Source organism: Rutidosis leptorrhynchoides, chromosome 4 (genome assembly GCF_046630445.1).
Source record: "Rutidosis leptorrhynchoides isolate AG116_Rl617_1_P2 chromosome 4, CSIRO_AGI_Rlap_v1, whole genome shotgun sequence".
NCBI lineage: Eukaryota > Viridiplantae > Streptophyta > Magnoliopsida > Asterales > Asteraceae > Rutidosis > Rutidosis leptorrhynchoides.
This window is the reverse complement of record NC_092336.1, coordinates 386,465,535-386,478,404: the sequence shown is the minus strand read 5'-3', so window position 1 is coordinate 386,478,404 and position 12,870 is coordinate 386,465,535. Positions and strand designations below refer to the sequence as shown.

The 12,870-nt window shown below is 33.5% G+C and overlaps 1 non-coding gene across 1 annotated transcript; it reads right to left on the bottom strand.

Moving 5' to 3' along the window:
• Nucleotides 1-12,008: 12,008 nt before the first annotated feature.
• On the bottom strand, nucleotides 12,009-12,115 carry LOC139845824 (small nucleolar RNA R71). The gene has a single exon (XR_011758580.1). It is a non-coding gene; the product is annotated as a small nucleolar RNA R71 (small nucleolar RNA).
• Between the last annotated feature and the right edge of the window lie 755 nt (nucleotides 12,116-12,870).

Below are 12,870 nucleotides of genomic sequence, written 5' to 3'. Positions count from 1 at the left end.
GAACTAGTTTTAACAAAATAGTATGCTTGTGTTTGTTAGACTATATATGAAATAAAGTAAAATGCACAAACACAAGGATTTATAGTGGTTCAGGTGGATGTTAACTAATCCACCTTAATCCACTCCCCAATTCTACGAATTGAGAGTTTTCTTCACTATGATACCTCAAACCCATGGAGTGTCCGGATACAACACTAGCTCCTCGATAAGTCGCTACTTATGAACCCTTACGTCCCTTTGAAGAATTCACAATCACCAAAAGGTCTTACCACAAGATCCTAATGCTCTAACCTAGTGAAATCACAACTACCTTCTAGATCCCTTTAAGAAGATAGCTCACAAGTAAACTTATAGCTAAGCTTACAATCACTCATAGTTCTTCAATAGGTCACACCAACCTTACTTAGATCAAACTTGTCTTTACATTAGACAAGTATTAATTCCCAATTAAATTAATCAACTTCCTAGATCCCTTTAAGGAAGTTGAATCATTAAGTAAGATAGATGTTTCCTATCGCAAGAACCATTTAACTTCCTTAATCCCCCAAGGAAGTATCTCACTATGTAAACTTAAAGATAGAAATGTTAAGCATAAATTTTACATTACAATTCTACTTAGTGTAAGTAGAATCTCTCTTTCTCTCTTATAATCTCTCCATAAATTTTTGCTTGAGGCTTGGGAGATTAGTTGATATGACTTTGAAAGAATGTTGGAAAGAGGTGGTCTTAAAGTGTCTTTAAGCCTTGTTTAAATAGGCAAATAGAAATGCAAAGTAGTGGGCACACATATCCGTTGATGAGTTTTCTTCTTCATCTCTTTTGTCTTGTTTCTTCATAATGTTACTTACACAAAGATTCTCTTTGACTTGGAAGTACTCATTGATTATAACCCTTCAATACATGTGTCAACATTTGATCTTGGAAGCATGCATATGATACTTTCCAAATAGCAATCTTCTAAAATACTTCTTATAAGCATGCATGTGATATTCAAGTAAGTACTTGACAAGTAGCAACGTTCCAAATTCTCTTTGTAAGACTTATATGCATGTGTCAACATCTAATCTTGTGACAAACTATAATACTCTAAACTTCATTTCCCAAGACTTTAATAAGTTGTCAATACATGGATGGAAGTATCAAGCTCCATTGGTTGCTTGCAAATGAGGAAAGCATCTTCTCTTGAGACTTTGTCATTGATTCTAAAAGAGGTAAATGCTGAATTTTGCTCCATGACAATTAGAAACCATCCAAACTTCATAACCCATGACTTTAACCATTTGTATTTTCTTTGATGGAAGTATCTAGCTCTTTAGAACCTTGTTACATCTTAATTGAACTATTTTGGATCTAGTTGGAACTTAATGATCCTTGTTACAACTTTGACTAGCTTGAACTAATTACATTTACATACATACAATGGTACTTAAAACTAATGGGAGAGCACCTCTTTAATTGGGACGTTAATGAACATTATTAGTATGTTTAAATGACATTATTTAATAGGATAAAAGGTATAACACTTGTGTGTTTAATCTTGTTTCAAGTTAAATTGTCGTTAAGGTGTAATTATGTGTGATTAATCAAGATTAACATCTTTTGGTTCAAAACTCTTTTGAGATTAAAAAGGGCAACTATTATAAGTATGTTTAAAAAGGTTCTATAATTTATAGATGCCTCAAAGTGGTCTAACTTAAAGTGGATGATTTTGCAGCCGTTGATACAGGGCATCCACCGTCAGGCCTACGGTCGATCGTGGATCAACCGTGCTTTATTTTTGCCAATTTTATTATTGTGAATTAGACTTTTGCTAGAGATAGTGTAGGCTTATGAACTCATTTCGTCTTGCATATGATTAAGCAATTATCTCTTTTATGTCATCATCAAAACAAAGTGATTAACATTTGAATATTATCATTGGATCATTAACCAACATTCTCCCCCTTTTTGATGATGACAAACATATGGGCAAGTGCTTAGTTATGTAAGCCGACATAAGTGTTAACGTCACTTACCATAAACTTTCTCCCCCTTTTGTTGAAGCAAAAAGGTTAGCTCCCCCTGGAACTAAGCGTGCCCTAGAGTAATGCTCCCCTTGAATCTTACATAGTGGTAGATGATATAGCTCCCCATTGAAATGTGCAATATAAGACTCATAGAAAAGACGATTAGTCCACACATAAGTCATAATATCAAGTAAAGAGTGATATGAACTCAACGAGCTGGATAAACCTTCAATCAAGGGTTAGTGCACACACATAATAATATATATCAAACATAAGAATCATTGTGTGTCATAGATAACAAAGATAGTGGAGTGAGCACTTTGACCAATATATGTGATTGTTAGAGAGCATGTAAAATCAAAAGTGCGTATGAACCATCACATATAAGAGTTAATGAATAGTATAGCATGAATGTGTGATATAACATGTAGTGAGCATAAGTCTTAGTATATCATGCAACATTATCATTAAGTACCAACATTACTCCACTAGTACTACCAATTTCATGCATGTATAGAAGCAAGTAGGTTTAAGCAAGCATGTAAAACAATATAGCATAACATGGTATACATTTTGCACATAGCACAATGTGGAAACATAAGTGAGAGTAGCATGCAAAAGCTAATATATATGAGATCAATTGTCAAGCAAACAATCATGCATAACAATCATATTTATAACCTTAGATGCTAGAGCATGAGAGTAAGTTCAAACAAGCATGTTATGATGTTAAACCACAAGCATAACATAGCATGACAAATAAGTAAGAGCATCACACGTAATCATATCATGCAACACTATAGATACTAACATAGTAGTTTCAACAAGCATGTAAGGACACAGGCATGGCATACATATGACACATATCATAAGCATAGCATGTCAAGCATAGTGATCAATAAGGCAGATATGATAAGTTGAAACGTTATCCACATGATAAGTTATCATTGAAAAATCATACACTAAGTTTCATGTTATTCAATTAAGAGCATATCTCTTTGTATACTTAGTGATGAACATATGTATAACCTAAACATATAGAGCATGGTAATATTTTACTTGTAATGATCAAAGCTAAATTGGTATTCAAATAATCACTTATTACGTTGACTAGTCCAAATTTAGCAAGAGGATGCACACATATATGAGTTTCGGAAGAAGTGGTACCTTAATCGAGGAAAGTTTGTTTCATCCATAAGCCTTGAGCACATGATATTTCAATTGCTATATACTTGACTTTGGTAGTAGAGAGAGAGCTACAGGTGTTTGTTCCTTTGAGAGCCAAGAGGTTATGCATAAACCAACTATTGCACATACACCACTCTTCTAAATAGTAGCTAACCATCATTATCCGAATCTCTGAGGCACATGATATTCATGATACATAGAACCCTTTAGATTTCTTTAAAGATCCTTTTAGTGGCTCGAAAGTGTGACATATTTGGACTTTCCTTTGCTTTGGTGATGAGCATAATAGTGCGTTTGAAGTCTCACAAGCATTGTTAGAAATATATGCATACAAATAACTCATGAATAATTATAGTAAGCATATATCACATCAAAACAAGTAATCATGCATAATAAGCTCAATTAGAATTCACACTACAAGTAACAATCATGCATAGAAAGCAAGTAATCATGATAATCAAATAGAGGCAAGTTCCATAGCATGAATTTTGATGAGCATATTCATAACCTAAATAACTAGACCGGGAAGGCATTTAACTCGCAATTCATATCAAAATACGATATACGTTAAATCACTACTTATTTAGTTATCTTTTCAAATATAGCCCTAGAGTGCACCTAAAAAATATAACATAATAAGCAATCACATAGTTCATGGCAAACAAGCTAATATCCAATTACTTATCATGCAATCAACAATTATGATCTAAGATAATTATCATCATGTCAACATATGTTATTAACTTGACTATGAATAATGTTAACCATTTGAAATATTCTATGAGCACAAAAATATCCAAGCATAATTTTTCAACATGTTAATAAATCATAAGCATGTAAGCACATAAGCATGATGAAAAATATATAGCATGTTGGATGTAGCAAATATTAAGCACGATGCCCTCACAAATAAAATTCAATTAGCATGTTAATGATCCTTAAGTGTGTAGGGTAACATCTTTCAAGGTGATTTCAAGTAACATAGGTTCAAAAGAGATAACTCAAGTTGTCAAGCATGAAGATCATGTGAGCATGCGAGTATGACAAATAGATTTTCACATATAAGAACATATAAGCATACAAATATGGCAGGTAGATTTTGAACACACACTTATACAAGTAATGAACATATATATGGCACATGTAGGAGATAAAGAGAAATATTATGCAGTTTACACCTATTTTACAATGAGCGGAAGCCTAGACTTAAGCCTAGAGTGTAAAGCATACAATAAAGTATTCAAGTTTCTCTATCAAGTATATTTCAAACTTATCATCCGTGAGTTCAAAGAACTTTTCACAAGGAATATGGTTAATTGGATCAATAACCAAGTCATGAACTTCTATTAACATTTTATTCTTACGCTTCTTAGCAAATAATGTATTGCAACTTTTACCATTTCACACACATGATCAAGCAAGTATGTCCTAAGTTTATCAAGACTTTCAAGATGCAAAGATATAGCATTTGCATGTATGTTCGGTTATTCCTTAAGGCTACTCGGACGTCTATTTAGACCTTGTTAGGTTTTTCTTTCTAAAGAGTATCCTAGAGACGTACCTACCTTTAGAGTCACACATACACCTTTGAGTGATAATCTAGCATTGATTTCCATAAGTGTGTCTAATGCCTTAACACTTATCTAAACGTACTTGTTTGTTCTAGGTGTTAGTTTGACGCAAACCTAATTCTAGTTTAGAAATTAAGAGCATGAATTATTCTTAAAGCCTTTTAACCTTAAAGATTTAGAATCATCCGTCCAAATATGTCTAGGTGTGCTTTAAACATTTTAATAACTCCACAAACGCTTATGCATTTAACTAACAATTTTTATTAATGACTACTACTCTATCAATTTAGACAAGAATAATGTCATTTTATTTTTGTAATTTAGGTATGGGCCTAGAATGAGTTCTATCATCACGAATATATTTCCTTAAGCATAGATGATGGAAATCATATACAACCCCTTTAGTAAGACTACAAAGTTGATCTTTGGAAATTTATACTATACCTAGAAAACGAAGAACTTAGACTACACACTTCAAATCTAGTTTGACTCCTATTGATTTCTCCTAAGATTTGTTTAACATGATTCTCTTTGCTATAATTGTTTATCAAATATTTACTTTGTTGAAGCAAACTAATGAGAATGAACTTTTTGACGCTTTAGCTCACTTAGTGATCATCATATATTACTTTTAGGTAGATCTCTAATGATTAGTTTCATGGTCGTGTGATCTAATCTTATATGTCATCAATAAAAAAAACTTGTATTGATGCAACACACATATTGACATGTTCTTATCTTTTCACCAATTTCACTTGCAAGCATATAAGACATTCTACCTAATTGTATACATAACATGTTTCTACTTTGAAATAAGTTGTGACCTAACTAGCATGTTAAGATATATGCACATAGCAAGCTAAAACTCAAATAGCACATTTACTTGCAAGAGATGTTACCTCTACCGATAATGGTACTTCAAATATGTCCATCACGTCATCATGTTCTTTGTGCTCGGGGTAACATATTTATCATGGACATGTGTTTTGAGTACTTGTGATTACATCATCTTCCACCACACTTGTTAACAAACCTACAACTTGTTAGAAAAACAAAGGTGGTACCCAATGTTTGTTGGGTCCGCGGTTGTTAGCATTAAATACTCTCGCCCTAACCCATTTTAGTACCTTTCTCAAACACTAGAGTTTATCCTTTAGACATGCTTGTATTATAAGATTTGATAAACCAAGTTCATGTCTTGAGTGAGAATAATTTATCGTGTACACTTATAGTTGTTTGGGAATCACTATCATTTATATAAACAAGTGTCATTTGATGGAAATAAATAGCTTTATATTTAACAAGTGTTTAGATCTTTCCAATAAACAATGTAAAACTAATGTTATAACCAATTTACAAAGAATAAACATCTAAAAGTATCAAATCATGGCCGATCTTAAAACTGCAAAAGCACATTTTGATCAGAGCCTATGCGGTCGATCCACGATCGAGAGTATTATGAACATTTTGACTGTAGGCTCGACCGCCGACTAGTTTGGCACTATTTTGAGTTTTATGAAGTGTGTTTTCGAAAAGCATGTGATAGGTTTACTCAAGTTGTCTTTTATAGCCAAGTATTGGTTTATCATTTGAAATCTTTGACTTTAAAAATCACTTCTACTATATCACCACTTTTTATCATTTTCGAAGAAAGGTAATTCTTTTTCTTTTTCAAAATAGTCACAAGCTAGTGATATTCAAGCTATAATTACCCCTAAATAACTTTTTATTCGAGAACACTTATTTAGATGGTTAGAGTCTAATATTAGATATTATATCTATCGCTTAAGGCTCTAAGTTGTGTGACAATCTAAGTATTCTAGCATGTAAGATCAACTAATCAAGCACACATCAAGCAATAACTCATGCAAGGGTTCAAGGCACAAGTAATTTCAATTATCCTATACGTTGCATTGACTTAAGTTTCATGGAAAGTTTCAAGGTGCTTCTATTGTGTACTTATAGTTGTGATTTTGTCTCAACTCCACAATTTTCTTTACATACTTAAATGGAATCGGGTGTGATTTTACAAAAAATTGAACAGAACAGGATCCCATAGTGGGATGGTTGAGATCCCGTAGTGGGATTAAATTCTTTTTTTTTTATTATTTCATTGTTCAAGTTTTTTTTTTCAATCATGGTTTTGTTAATTATCACAACATTTAAGGACACAGATATTAAATAAACTAAAAACAAGTAAGCTTACCACACTATGTGAATGGTGGTATTTTCCCTCAATGTAATTGGATGTAGGTTTGAGCATTCGGGTTCGATCATTGATTTCACATACCACAAGTGTCTTGAAGTTGCTTCTCATATGTAAATTTTCATCGTGATTCAAGACTAACTCATCCAAGATCTCTTTTGTATTCTTCAAACAAGTAGAGTTTAGTTCCAATATCTTTGACTCGGTTTTTTGCACAAAATGATTTTTTTTACTCAAGCAAAAACGTTTTTAGAGCAAAGATTCGAGCAACCGCTCTGATACCAATTGTAGGAACTAGAGGGGGGGGTGAATAGTTACAAAAATCGATTTGTTAAAACTTTTCCAGTTTAGAATATCCTACGGTCGACCGTAGATGCGACCGTGGATGTTGTGTTCAACAATGATATTGTTTTCAAGTCCAAGGAACTAGTTTTAACAAAATTGTATGCTTGTGTTTGTTAGACTATATATGAAATAAAGTAAAATGCACAAACACAAGAATTTATAGTGGTTTGGGTGGATGTTAACTAATCCGCCTTAATCCACTCCCCAATTCTACGTATTAAGAGTTTTCTTCACTATGATACCTCAAACTCGGTGGAGTGTCCGGATACAACACTAGCTCCTCGATAAGCCGCTACTTATGAACCCTTACGTCCCTTTGAAGGATTCACAATCACCAAAAGCTCTTACCACAAGATCCTAATGCTCTAACCTAGTGAAATCACAACTACCTTCTAGATCCCTTTAAGAAGATAACTCACAAGTAAACTTATAGCTAAGCTTACAATCACTCATAGTTCTTCAATAGGTCACACCAACCTTACTTAGATCAAACTTGTCTTTACATTAGACAAGTATTAATTCCCAATTAAATTAATCAACTTCCTAGATCCTTTTAAGGAAGTTGAATCATTAAGTAAGATAGATGTTTCCTATCGCAAGAACCATTTAACTTCCTTAATCCTCCAAGGAAGTATCTCACTATGTAAACTTAAAGATAGAAATGTTAAGCATAAAGTTTACATTACAATTCTACTTAGTGTAAGTAGAATCTCTCTTTCTCTCTTATAATCTCTCCATAAATTTTTGCTTGAGGCTTGGGAGATTAGTTGATATGACTTTGAAAGAATGTTGGAAAGAGGTGTCTTAAAGTGTCTTCAAGCCTTGTTTAAATAGGCAAATAGAAATGCAAAGTAGTGGGCACACATATCCATTGATGAGTTTTCTTCTTCATCTCTTTTGTCTTGTTTCTTCATAATGTTACTTATACAAAGATTCTCTTTGACTTGGAAGTACTCATTGATTATAACCCTTCAATACATGTGTCAACATTTTATTTTGGAAGCATGCATATGATACTTGCCAAATAGAAATCTTCCAAAATACTTCTTATAAGCATGTATGTGATATTCAAGTAAGTACTTGACAAGTAGCAACCTTCCAAATTCTCTTTGTAAGACTTATATGCATGTGTCAACATCTAATCTTGTGACAAACTATAATACTCCAAACTTCATATCCCAAGACTTTAATAAATTGTTAATACATGGATGGAAGTATCAAGCTCCATTGGTTTCTTGCAAAAGAGGAAAGCATATTCTCTTGAGACTTTTGTCATTGATTCTAAAAGAGGTAAATGCTGAATTTTGCTCCATGACAATTAGAAACCATCCAAACTTCATAACCCATGACTTTAACCATTTGTCTTTTCTTTGATGGAAGTATCTAGCTCTTTAGAACCTTATTACATCTTAATTGAACTATTTTGGATCTAGTTGGAACTTAATGATCCTTGTTACAACCTTGACTAGCTTGAACTAATTACATTTACATACATACAATTCTACTTAAAACTAATTGGAGAGCACCTCTTTAATTGGGACTTTAATGACCATTATTAGTATGTTTAAATGACATTATTTAATAGGATAAAAGGTATAACACTTGTGTGTTTAATCTTGGTTCAAGTTAAATTGTCATTAAGGTGTAATTATGTGTGATTAATCAAGATTAAAATCTTTTGGTTCAAAACTCTTTTGAGATTAAAAAGAGCAACTATTATAAGTATGTTTAAAAAGGTTTTGTAATTTATAGATGCCTCAAAGTGGTCTAACTTAAAGTGGATGATTTTGGTAACAGAGAAAACTGCGGTCGAACGTGTACTTGACCGCACATCATAAATTTGAAAAGGATTGCAGCCGTTGGTACAGGGCATCTACGGTCAGGCCTACAGTCAACCGTGGATCAGCCGTGTTTTATTTTTGCCAATTTTATTATTGTGAATTGGTCTTTTGTTAGAGATTGTGTAGGCTTATGAACTCATGTCGTCTTGCATATGATTAAGCACTTATCTCTTTTATGTCATCATCAAAACAAAGTGATTAACATTTGAATATTATCATTGGATCATTAACCAACAATAAGTAATAGGCAAAAGGTACAAACATTTTTTACTTAAAGTTGTTTATTAATTGTTATTTGTTAATGTCTAATTTAAGATAAATCACTTGTGACAGGGACTAATAGCATCTGTTTCAAGAGTTTTTCCTGTGGCTAAGCATCGTTTTTGTTTAAGACACATCTATGAGAATATGAAAAAGTCTTGGCATGGGGCTGTGATATTTCTCATCCACGCTATGTTTCTCACGCAATATCTACCCCGTTTTACTCGGTTTTCATGACCTTTATGCTCAAGAAGTTAAGATCTTGGGATTAGTCGCGTTCTGAGTGCTACAGCAATTCTAAGTGTGGCTTTGGTGTAAAATTGACCAAAGTGTGCAAAATATATCAAGAAAACTGCAAAGTGCTGAAACTGGCAACAAGAACGACGTTCCTGTATCTCAGAACGTCGTTCCAAACATAAGAACGTCGTTCCAAATCTAAGAAGTACGTTCTACCTGGGAAAATACAAAGGAAATGGAAGCAGAAAAAGATGGCATTTAGAGATCAATTCAAGAATGACGTTTGTATCTAAAAGAACGACGTTCCATTTTTACAGGCTCAGGAACGACATTTCTAAAAGAGAAATGATTTTCCACTCTTAATTTTGGACAGTTTTTGGAGAAATATAAATAGAATGAGATGAAGGGTTTTTCATATACATTATCAATAGAGCAGTAGTTAGATCGTGGTAGCTGAGTAAATTAGGGTTTGATACCTAGAATATTAAGGTTTCCATCAAGTTTTCATCAATTCTTACATTCTACATCAAGAATTTGACGATTGAAGCAAGATCTAGGGCTTGTTCTTCATCATCTTCATCTAGCTTAATTTTAATTTTCATAAGTTTGGTACAATCTACTCTTAACTATTGCTTAATGATGTTTGAATCTTCTATTATTACTTGTATTGTTCTTGTTCTAGCCATGATTGGCTAGATTTTGTGATGTACACTTGTTTATGAAGCTTGATAGCTAAGGATTGTTCATATCTATGTTATTGATTGTGTTTGGATGAATCTATGAGTTGATGAATGTGATTTGTTATTAGAATTAGCCAAAACATCCTTTGCTATGTTTGTTTTGGGCTATACTTTAATTATATGAGTTGTGTAGCTATCTTAGAGATTTGATTAGTGCAGCAACTTGTACTTCAACACTTAGGTGATATAGACAATCAAATTAGGGCTTTCAAGGGATTGGGGTCTTGGTTTGGATTGGTTTTCAATTGGTCCTTAGTCAAAATAGTGAAGTTTGGTTTTCTTAAGGGATCTCAATTACCAAAAGGTTTTAGGAGACTTCAACCTAGGCTAAGCTAGTACTAATGATAATTGCATGATTCAACTAGATCAATTGATATAAGCTTATGGGAATTTGAAGGTGTTGATTTGATCATAAGAACATCTAGTAGGGATACTATCATAAATTTGAATACAGTTAGATCTTAAGTGAACAAAAGAACAATCTGAATGCTTCAAGTGGATTAAGCAAGTGTGCATGCTTTTAATATTGATATTTACTTAATCATTTCTAGTTCTTAGTTTAATTTGCAATAGTTTTCATAATATATATCTCAAATTTCAACCCCCCCCCCCAATCAAACAAACCTTAGGATGATTATGAGTTTTCATTGATTTAACTAGCAATTATCGCTCTCTTGGGACGAATCTTAAACAGAAAACTTACTAATTGCAACTACCGAGTCATTGTTTCTCATGAGTTTGTTTCATAGTCGAGTCCAAGTTTAATTTAATTATAAATTTAAAAGACAGCAAGTAAGCGTGTTTGCAATGAACTCATCAAACTTTTTTGCGCCACTGTCGGGGAGCAGTTATCTAGTTGTATCTTTGAGTTTATACTTTTAATTTTTCGATCCTTTTGTAAGGATTTATCCTTACAAAAGTTACTTTTCTTGTTTTTATTATATATATGTGTTTGGAAGACCGTTGTTGTTTGTGTTGTGATCAAAAATTAGGTACAACGGTGTATGAAAAGGAGATCCCAAAAGGATCAAGAGTTTGAACATTAGTTTTGCGATCCAGAAAGGCACGTTCACGGGGGTTATAAGTGTAGAGAAGAAAGGGTATTAAAGAAGAATTTTGAGGTTTTACCATTTTGTATCGAAGAGATGGATGGCAACGGTCAACCACTTCACAATGAGGAAAATCCATTCGTAGGGGTTGATCCCAATAATCCACCAATCATTAATCAAGAACAAGTTGATCCAAATGATACGCTAATGTGGAACGCTAGGTTTGTTGCACCTACGGTGGTGCCTCCGGCTATTACTAAACCGCCCATCGGGGCCGATAATTGGAAAGTCGAGGGTAATTTTTTCACAATGATCAAGGATGTGCAATTTCATGGGTTAATGGAAGAGAATCCTTTCGAAAACCTTCAATAACTCAATGACATTTGTGATCTTTACAAGCATAAAGATGTTACTGAAGATGCTTATAAGTTTTAGGCATTCCCCTTTTCTCTTCAAGGTGATGCAAAAGCTTGGTTAAGGAATCTACATTCCGACTCGATTAGAACTTTTCAAGATTTAAGTGACACTTTTATCAATCACTTCTTTCCACAATCAAAGACGGAGAAACTTAGGATGGAGATCAATGCATTCGCTCAACAGAGTGATGAATCTCTATATGATGCATGGATTCGTTTTAAGAAAGTGTTAAGAGCGTGTCCACCACAAGGGTTAACCAAGAAAGAGTACATCAACATGTTCTACCGGGGTACTAATCTTTTAATAAGACAAATTCTTGATTCCTCCGCGGGAGGTATGTTCATGTATAAGTCACCGAATGCGGCTCAAACCTTGTTGGAAGATATCTCAATTCATACTTATGAGTGGAACCCTTCAGCTAAAGATATGCCAAGGAAAAGTGTAGCTCAAGTGGAGAGTGACAACGGTCAAGTTACTCTTGCTAGCTTGAACAATCAATTTCAATCATATGGGAAGGAGTTAGAGAAGTTACAACAATCTATTGTCGCGATGCAAGTAGGGTGTGAAAGATGCGATGGACCTCACCTCATAAAGAATTGTCCTCAAATCTATCAATGCAATCATATCGATTTGGATGATATTCCCATTAATTCAGATGCTCATGTCAACTTTGTGAGTAACCAAAACTACCAACGATGTGGTTCATCAAGCCAAGGCAACAACTCTTATCAAGGAAACCAAGGCTATTTCAACTCAAATCAAAGACAAGTCTCCTTCAACACCCAAAACAACCTGTAAGTAACTAGAGGGGGGTGAATAGTTACTTAGTGGTTTGTTAAAACTTTTTCGAAACCTTTAATGATCAAAACATAAGTTTTAAGTGTGGAAGCATTTGTGTTTGTTAATGCAAGTATGTAAAGAATGTAAGTGCACAAACACAAGGATTTATAGTGGTTCAGGTGGATGTTAACTAATCCATCTTAATCCACTCTCCAATTCTACGAATTGA